We start from the raw sequence: 8908 nt of genomic DNA on the forward strand, positions 1-8908 counted from the left end.
TTGATGATGCCATCCAACCATCTCATCCTCTGTTGCCCACCACTCCTGCCTTCAGTCTTTCCCAGCATCAGGGTCTTTTCCAATGAGTCATCTCTTCACATCAGGTAGCCAAAGTACTGAAGCTTCAGCTTCAGCACAAATCCTTCCAATGAATATTCAGGACTGATTTCCTTTAGGATTGACTGGTTTGATCTCCTTGGGTCCAAGGGACTCTCAGAGTCTTCTGCAGCACCAGTTTGAAAGCATCAATTCTTCAGAGCTCAGCCTTCTTTATGGTCTGGCTCTCACATTTGTGAATGACTATTGGAAAGATCATAGCTTTGACTATATGGACATTTGTAGGTGGAGTAATGTCTCTGCTTTTTAATACTCTGTCTAAATTTGTCATAGTTTTTCTTCCAAGGAGCAAGAGTCTTTTAATTTATGGCTGCAGTCACCATTCAGAGTGATTCTGAAGCCCAAGAAAATAAAATCTGCCACTGCTTCCATTTTTCCCCATCTATTTGCCATGAAGTGATGGGACTAGATACCATGATCTTAGTTTTATGAGTGTTGAGTTTTAAACCTGCCTTTTCACTCTCCTCTTCCACCTTCATCAAGAAGCTCTTTAGTTCCTCTTTGCTTTCTGTATTAGGGTGATATCATCTGCATATCTGAGATTGCTGATATTTCTCCCAGCAATCTTGATTCCAGCTTGTGATTTATCCAGTCCAGCAGGTGTTCAGTTGTTCTGACTCCCATAAGGTGTTCTGCCACCCCCTTTGAAATGTACCCTCTCTGTGGGTACTAACTCTCCACATTATGATATGCCGTGTGACAAGGTCAACAGGAAGAGTTGTTCTCCTCTTATTCTGTGTGACCTCAGGAAAGAGCATCCATTTCTCTGGTTTTCAGTTTCTCACCTTTAAAGTGCACACAACAGAACCCAATATTCATATCACAGGGTAATTTTAAGGTTTAAAGAAGGCCATGCATGTTTAGCACTTAACAGAGCACCTTGGACTGAGCAAATGTGAGAGTAGTTGTTATTTGGAAAGTTAGGAGCTAAGAATAAACAGCCAGGAAAAATCTAGGAAAGTCAAGAAGAAGAAGAAAAATGATGAGTGATCTAGAAGATGGAAAGAGATGAAAAGACATGATTACAGAGAGGTTTGTCACGGGCTCCTTGTGCTTCTCTGTAGAAAGCTGGGTGCAAAGGGTCATCTCCCTCATTATTGCTGCCATGCGTGTTCCATGACAATGACTTCAATCTGATTGGAACAACAGAGAGTGTAAACAAAAAATGAAATGCTGACTGTTGAGAATGAACGTCTGGGAAGAAGAGTCACTGGTGGGTCTGCAGGCCCCGCTAGGCAGGCTTTGCACGTATTATCATAATTGTGACCAGAAGCAGGCAGCTTCAGCTCAAGATAGTTGACCAGAGGTGATGAACGGGGCTTCCCTTGTGGCTCAGTGGTGAGGAATCTGCTTGCCAACTCAGGTAACTTGGGTTCAATCCCTGAGTCAGGAAGATCCCTTGGAGAAGGGAATGGCTTACCCACTCCGGTACTCTTGCCTGGAGAGAAGACTTTGGATAATTTAGCAGATAATCTCTAATGGTTCAATTGAAGGACTTCTTATATAAATGAAGAATATCTGGTTTTAGGGTAAATGCGTTATCCCTGTATATATACATCTGACCTTACCATGTGTTGGCTATGGAAAATTCTAGAATTCAGCTCTAGGATTCAACTGCATAATCTGGCAGTAAAGCGAGGACTAAAGCAGCTTCACCATGCTGATAGACTGGTGTTGCAGATTTGCTACATGAAGTGTAAACTGAACACGCTGATCAGTGACAACTTTGTCCTCCCAGGGAGCACACAGGGGTGACGACAGACAAGGTCTCACGGACATCCCTGGGACAGATGTTTTCAGAGATATGACTGAAGAGCTGTGAGGGCTTTGGAGAGGGAGAAATAAAGTTCTGGAGAAATCAGGACTAAGAAATAGCACCTGAGCAGGATAGGAAAGGGTGACTAGGAGTGCCCAGTGAAGGAAATCACTGGGCATGCCCAAAGCTAGGAGCACACTCGCTGGTCTCTCAGGTCGCTACCTTCCAACCCCAGGCGGCTCAGTGGTAAATAATCTGCCTGCAATGCAGGAGATGCGGATTCGATCCCTGGGTCAGGAAGATCTCCTGCAGAAGGACATGGCAACCCGCTCCTGTATTCTTGCCTGGGAAATCTCATGAATAGAAGAGCCTGGCAGGCTACAGTCCATAGGGTTGCAAAAGAGTTATAGACACAACTGAGTGACTAAACAACAACTCTAAGTAATGGTTGAGTTTGCATACACCTTGCAACCTTGAGCTGGTGCCCTTTTAGTTATTCATCATCAAGTTTTTGATTTGTTTTGAACTTGGCTTCTTGCAACATCTTTGGCTACTTGACTAATTGAAAACTATTTGATAGTCAGAAGGAGGCTGACGCCCACACTAACGTCTCTGTTCAGACTGGTTCAGCACCTGGATCAGCTCCCTCCTCGCCTGCAGGCCAAGCCTCAGGCACTCTAGGGAAGATTGGCTCTACCCACCCATCGTGATCTCCCTAGAGAGAGGGTTGATTGCAGCCCCTTTGTCTCCCTCTTCTCTTCTGTCCATTTGCATTTGAAACTTTGCTCAGAGCACACTTTTGGTATCAAGCTCTTCTTCTGTTTGTGGATACCACACATTCAGGTACCCCCCAGCCCTGGCCACACTCAAGAGCTAAGTCCTGACTGCATAAGCTGTTTAGAAGGAAGTCCAGAATCCAGGATGTTAAGATGCGGGGGTAACGGTAAGTAGAAAAGGAAGGTGAGACTGATGCCAGATAATATATGCTCTGTCTCTGATTCCACAAGAATCAGTCCATGTAGAGGACACATTACATTTTAACCACTCTCCTTTATAGCTTTGTCCTCATTCTCATCACTTTCCATGTACCAGCTATTCAGACTCCACTAAGCACATTTCATCCCCTTTTGCAATTAATTTTAATTAGGTTTTGCTGTGTAGGCATTTTTACCCCTGATGTATAGAGCAGGAAGCAGGGACTCAGGACAGACTACATGATGAGCCTCTCGCGTTATCAGTGGAGCAGAGGCTGACTGAGAGGAGCGGGGCTTGTCCTCCTGGCCATGGCCCAACTCTCAACCCAACTGTTATCTCCGGGACCTCGCTCTGGTAATCACAGATGCTCTTGCATCTTCCCTCTTTTCTCTATCGGTGTCCCTTTTCCCACTGCCTGCAAATAAGCTTAATTACATTAGAGGGGAAAAAAAAACAAACTTATTTGGATCCTGCTACTCCCCTTTTCTTTTTTCTTTCAAGGCCAAACTTCTTTTTGGACACTCCTGCCCCCCACTTTCTTACTGCCTGCTTGCTTCCTCCTCAGCGCTTTACTGAAATGACTATCTTTGGACTTCAGCACTGACCTTGGCATCACCAAATCCTCAGTTAGCTTATTTGGCTTCATTCTCTTTTATTCTCTAAGCATGCTTTATCTGGACTCCTCTGCTCCCTCACCCTCCATGGCGATTACCAAGCTCTTTAAAGTTCGCTTTCATTTTTCTCGCCTTTAACTCTGCATTCCCTTCCCATGGCCATTGTCATTATTGTAGGCTCCCACTGTCTTGCACCAGGAAGACACCAACAATTTTTCACTTGCCTCTCTACAGTTATACCCATTTCCTTGAGAAATTCCAACGCTGGTGATACTACTTTCCCACTGATGCCCATGTCATCCCCTCTTCCTTCTTGATGCCCAATCACCCCAATCGCTTCCTAAGGCTCCCAATGCTACACTTGACTTCAGAGCTTCTTTCTTTCCTCCCTATCCTGATTCTGGAGTTCAAGCAATAGAGTGCCACAGATGAAGCCAAGTTGAAAGTCTTGTTGCACAAAATCCCATTTAGAAGCTCTCTCAACGGGTTGGCTGTGCAGTGCTTTTCCTTCACCTAGACCTTTTAAGAATATAAAAAGATGTTTGAAATCTAGAAGATCTTGAAATATATGGATAGGGTACATGATTCATTCATCCACCAATCTCTGTTCTACCATAATAGAATTAGGGGACACTCCTTGAAAAAATTTGGAGAAGGAAATGGCAACCCACTTGCAGTGTTCCTGCCTGGAGAATGCCTTGGACAGAGGAGCCTGGTGGGCTGCTGTCCATGGGGTCGCACAGAGTTGGACATGACTGAAGCAACTTAGCAGCAGCCTTGAAACTTAAAGGAGAAAATTAGGTCAAATTGAACACTGATAATCTAAGAACTGGGCTTCCCAGGTGGTGCTAGTGGTAGAGAACCTACCTGCCAATGCAGGAGACATGAGACTTAGTTTCAATCCCTGGGTTGGGAAGATCCCCTGAAGGATGGCATGGCAGCCCACTGCATTATTCTTGCTTGGAGAATCCCATGGACAGAGGAGCCTGGCAGGCTACAGTCCGTACGATTGCAAGGAGTCAGACACAGCTGAAGTGACTTAGTGCACAGCCTAAGAATTGGAAATATTGAAATGCTTTTTTAAAGGATTAAGAAAAATTTGCCTATATCCACAATGTGGATGTCTGAGTGTGGAGCGAGTATGATGAAGACCTGCACCCAGCGCTGCCCACTTGGCTAGTGCATCCCTCTCTTATTCAAGCTCCTTTGTGCTGAGTTTCCACAGGATGGAACGTTCAGTACAAAAGGCTATCACTTAATTACATTTTGTCTTGAAATGTTGTGTCATGAATGCTCATTGCATGACTTCAGCTAGGTTATAAAACTCCTTGAGTTCATAGCAATGCCTGCGCTTGTCTTTCTATATCTCCCACAAATCCTATCATTGTAACCATCCAAACATTTTAAAACAGAATTATAATTAATCCTCAAAAATTTGAGATATGTGCCATCTCAGAAAACCACATATTTTATATTTAAAAAAATATTGAAACCACTTTCTAGGCAGATAAGCGGGGTGTATGGATTATTGGTCTAATCTGTTACAGTATTTCTTGTGTGTGGGGGGGTAAACTAATTTGTTCTCACAGAATTTATCCATTCAGAGCTGTATATGAACACCTCAAACCAAGCACGCATGAGACAGATAAGTCAAGCTTAAAATTTCCTAACACAACCAAGAGAAGTCTTTGGTGTTGATTTTAATATTGCACAACCACCTGCAACAGTAAATTTGAAAACACTGTTTTCCTTAAGCTGAGCCTAATTCTTTCATAAGAATAAGAGTTCCCTTATTTTTATCTATATTATGAACTTTCTGTAACCTAATGCATCATTTATATGCACTTAGACGACCATATCAGTTGTTATTTTTTTCAAGGATCATAGGAATTTTGTAAATGCTCCATTGCAACAAGACTTGTAGGAAATAGGTAATTATTGACATAATTAAAATTTACAAACATTGACTAAATGGAAAAGAATCTGTGGGGACTCACCCATTTTCTATAAAATTTCTCAATACTCACCTCACAGACAAACACTCAAATTCACCAGTTCAATGGTTACAGCATTTACAGTGAATATTCATTGGAAGGAATGATGCTGAGGCTGAAGCTCCGATACTTTGGCCACTTAATGCAAAAACTCATTGGAAAAGACCCTGATGCTGGAAAGATTGCAGACAGGAGGAAAAGAGGACAGTAGAGGATGAGACTGTTAGATAGCATCACCGACTCAGTGGACATGACTCTGAGCACACTCCAGGAGATGGTTAAGGACAGGGAAGCCGCAGTCCCTGGGGTCACAAAGAATATGGTGCAACTTAGCTACTGAACAACAAATAAAAACAAAACTTACACTCTATTGACAGTGTTTCTACTCTGTGAAATTATAGATGGAAAATCTAAGGGATTCTGTAAAAACTCTGTAAAAATGTAGAATTAAACATATCCATTTTCTCCAAATTTGGATGCAGTGAATTTTCTAGACATCAGTGAAGTGAATCTGGGTTCATACAACCACACTTACTCGACAGAAGACGGGATAAGCTGTCAGCGCAGCATGGCTGGTCTCCCTGTGGAGATGACCCATTTCCTTGATGACCATGTTTCTGAGATGACTTTCTAGACAGAGAAATGTCCCAGGACAACACTTCAGGCCATACAGTAAAGCATGGCCACCAAACACCACAGGACAAACAGCGTCGTCTTGACTCCCAGAATTTGGCTCTTGATCAACTTAGCACTGAAATCTCACACAACTGTTCAGTCCTAAACTAATGGTGCCATTTTCCTATCTCTAGCAAGTCTGCGAGCTCAAAATTCCAAAAGCTTAAAACGTATTAAATGTCTGGACTCCACCACAACTTCCACTTGCTTTTTGTTTTCACTGTTTTTACTTTGAAAAAATAAAATCTTGAGCCTTAAAGGAGAAATAGTCAAAAAGACCCGAGTGCTTGAAAAACACAGTTAAAGTAGACTATGTTTCTGCTTCCTCTAGCTGTTCCTACAGCAAAGCTAGCGCTTTTACTCTCATCTTCCCTCTCCTCTCTTACCTCTCTGCTTTGAAGAATGGAGAGCTTTCCAGAAGGTTTGGTTGATTCAAGGAACCAAATATAGAAGATGTTCTCCCAGCAAAGCCATCTGCTAAACACTCAGGTTCCCCCAGGCATTAGCCTGCAGCAAATATGACATAATACCTCCAGGCAAAATGCATGACCCAGATGCCAACAGATTTGCTGTTTTCTTGAACCATTTCTGTGTGGTGAGGATTGTAATTTTGGCAGTCATAAGCATGGCTTCTGATTTCCTTCAATATAAGACAGTTTCCTTTCTGTCGAACACTAGGGGGTCACATTCTTTTGATAAATCCACACTCTCCTGGAAAGCGAGACCATTCCCCATCATATAATATGGTAACCTTTCTTTGCTCTTTGCTTGTACTCACAACAAAACATCTTGAAAGACACTTAAAGAATTCCTTTGACCTACTATAGAAAGATATCCACATATATGAAAAAATAAAATATAACAGCCTCCAGTTTCTGAGCAGCCAATGTGCTCATCTCTAACTGAAATTCAAGAACAATATAGCTGTAAGCCATACTAAGCAGCTTCTAGGGAAAATGTTTTTTACAGAGTCACTCAGCTGGTTATTCTGTATTAATGAATGCCTTCTGTAGGTTTCCTTAGATAAAGCAATGATGCACCCAGCAGATGCACATAAAGTAGCTCAAAGGTCAGAAAATGACAAGGAAAAACATTAAAAATATAAACACCGATTGATGATTTTTAAACTGCTATTCCCGCCTCCCCATCCCTCTCAACTCCTTGCATTTTCAGACCAAAGCAGTTCCATTTGAAAAGCGTCCCAGCCGGGATGTTGCTGAATGATTAAACACAAATCCTTAAATGGAGAGAGCTGGTTTTTATTAAATATCCTAGAGCAGTGCTGTCTGCCCACACTTGTGCCCATGCCTGGCTGCTAGCTGATAAATGTGGTGGCTTTAAGATACTACTTATTAGCATGCCTGTATATTTCTACCTCACACAGTCACCAAGGATGATTGCTATCTGTTAATTGAATTCTGTGCCAGCAACTGTGTCTTTGTGTGCTTGCCATTATAATTTCAAGGATTCTAACTTCATTTCCTATTTACAAATAACCGTGATAAAAATATAAAGTGACATATTGATGTACTCCCAAGTGTGTGTAAGTGTGCACATATGTGTAGGCATATATGTGTACATTATATGTATATATTTACATATATATATTTGCATATATATACTGGGGCCTCCCTGGTGGCTCAGATGGTAAATAATCTGCCTGCAGTGCAAGAAATCCAGGTTTGATCCCTGGGGCAGGAAGATCCCCTGGAGAAAGGAGTGACTACTCACAAGCATTCTTGCCTGGAGAATCTCATGGGCAGAGGAGCCTGGTGGGCTACAGTCCATAGGGTCGCAAAGAGTCGGACACGACTAAATGACTAACACTATATATACATTAGGGAAGATTGCTTAAAGTCACAATGTATTACAGAAAGACACAACTTAATGAGCCAAGCATTTCTATATAGAAACACACACATCCAACCACTTGACAGCTTTCTGCTATTGAGCATGGCTGGTGAGTCTAAAAAATAGAAACAGGCATTTTTATTTTTTGCAGAATAACCAAATCTGACATAGTGGGCAGAATAATCAGTGAACAGTTATAAAACTGGTCATTTATAAACCTGACTTTTTCTAGAGCATATAAGAATAAGCCACAGTGATTTGGTTAGCCCTCTTTGGATTTCAGAATGTCTGCCTCTAACTCAGGCATTGCATGAAATGAACCTCTGGTGAAGAATGAAATTGGATCCTGAATCAAGACAGCACTTGGTCAGCTGTGGTGAATCAGGGCAGAGGCCAGTGGCCATGGACACTTGAGTCAAGAATTTCAGCTTCTCTGGGGCCAACCTGACCTCAATTCCCCTTCATTTACTCCAATTTTCTGAGTTTAAGGGAATTTCCTAAAATATGGTCAAAGTTTTAAGTCTTCCTGCAGCCAAGTAAGGGCTTCCCTGATAGCTCAGTTGGTAATGAAACTGCCTGCAATGCAGGAGACCCCGGCTCGATTCCTGGGTAAGTAAGTAGTATGCTCCCATCATATGTTCTGCTGGTCTTTGGTATGAACAAAAGATACTGATCGTCTAATCCAGAAAAGTGTTCCAGATGTCATTAACAGCCTAAATATCTTCAACAAATCTTACCATAGATATTTCCCAGTTCATGGAAGACAGGAGGAGCGGTTTAGATTTTCTAAAGATAAGTTGTTGATTCTCGGCGGTTCAAACCACTACCTTTAGTGGAACACCTATTTTTATTCCCATGACCCCTAATTCTGGGTGAGACTTTCTCCTTTAGAAGTGCTAAGGGACATGGTAAGGCATGATACAGTC

Source organism: Bubalus bubalis, chromosome 10 (genome assembly GCF_019923935.1).
Source record: "Bubalus bubalis isolate 160015118507 breed Murrah chromosome 10, NDDB_SH_1, whole genome shotgun sequence".
Classification (NCBI taxonomy): domain Eukaryota; kingdom Metazoa; phylum Chordata; class Mammalia; order Artiodactyla; family Bovidae; genus Bubalus; species Bubalus bubalis.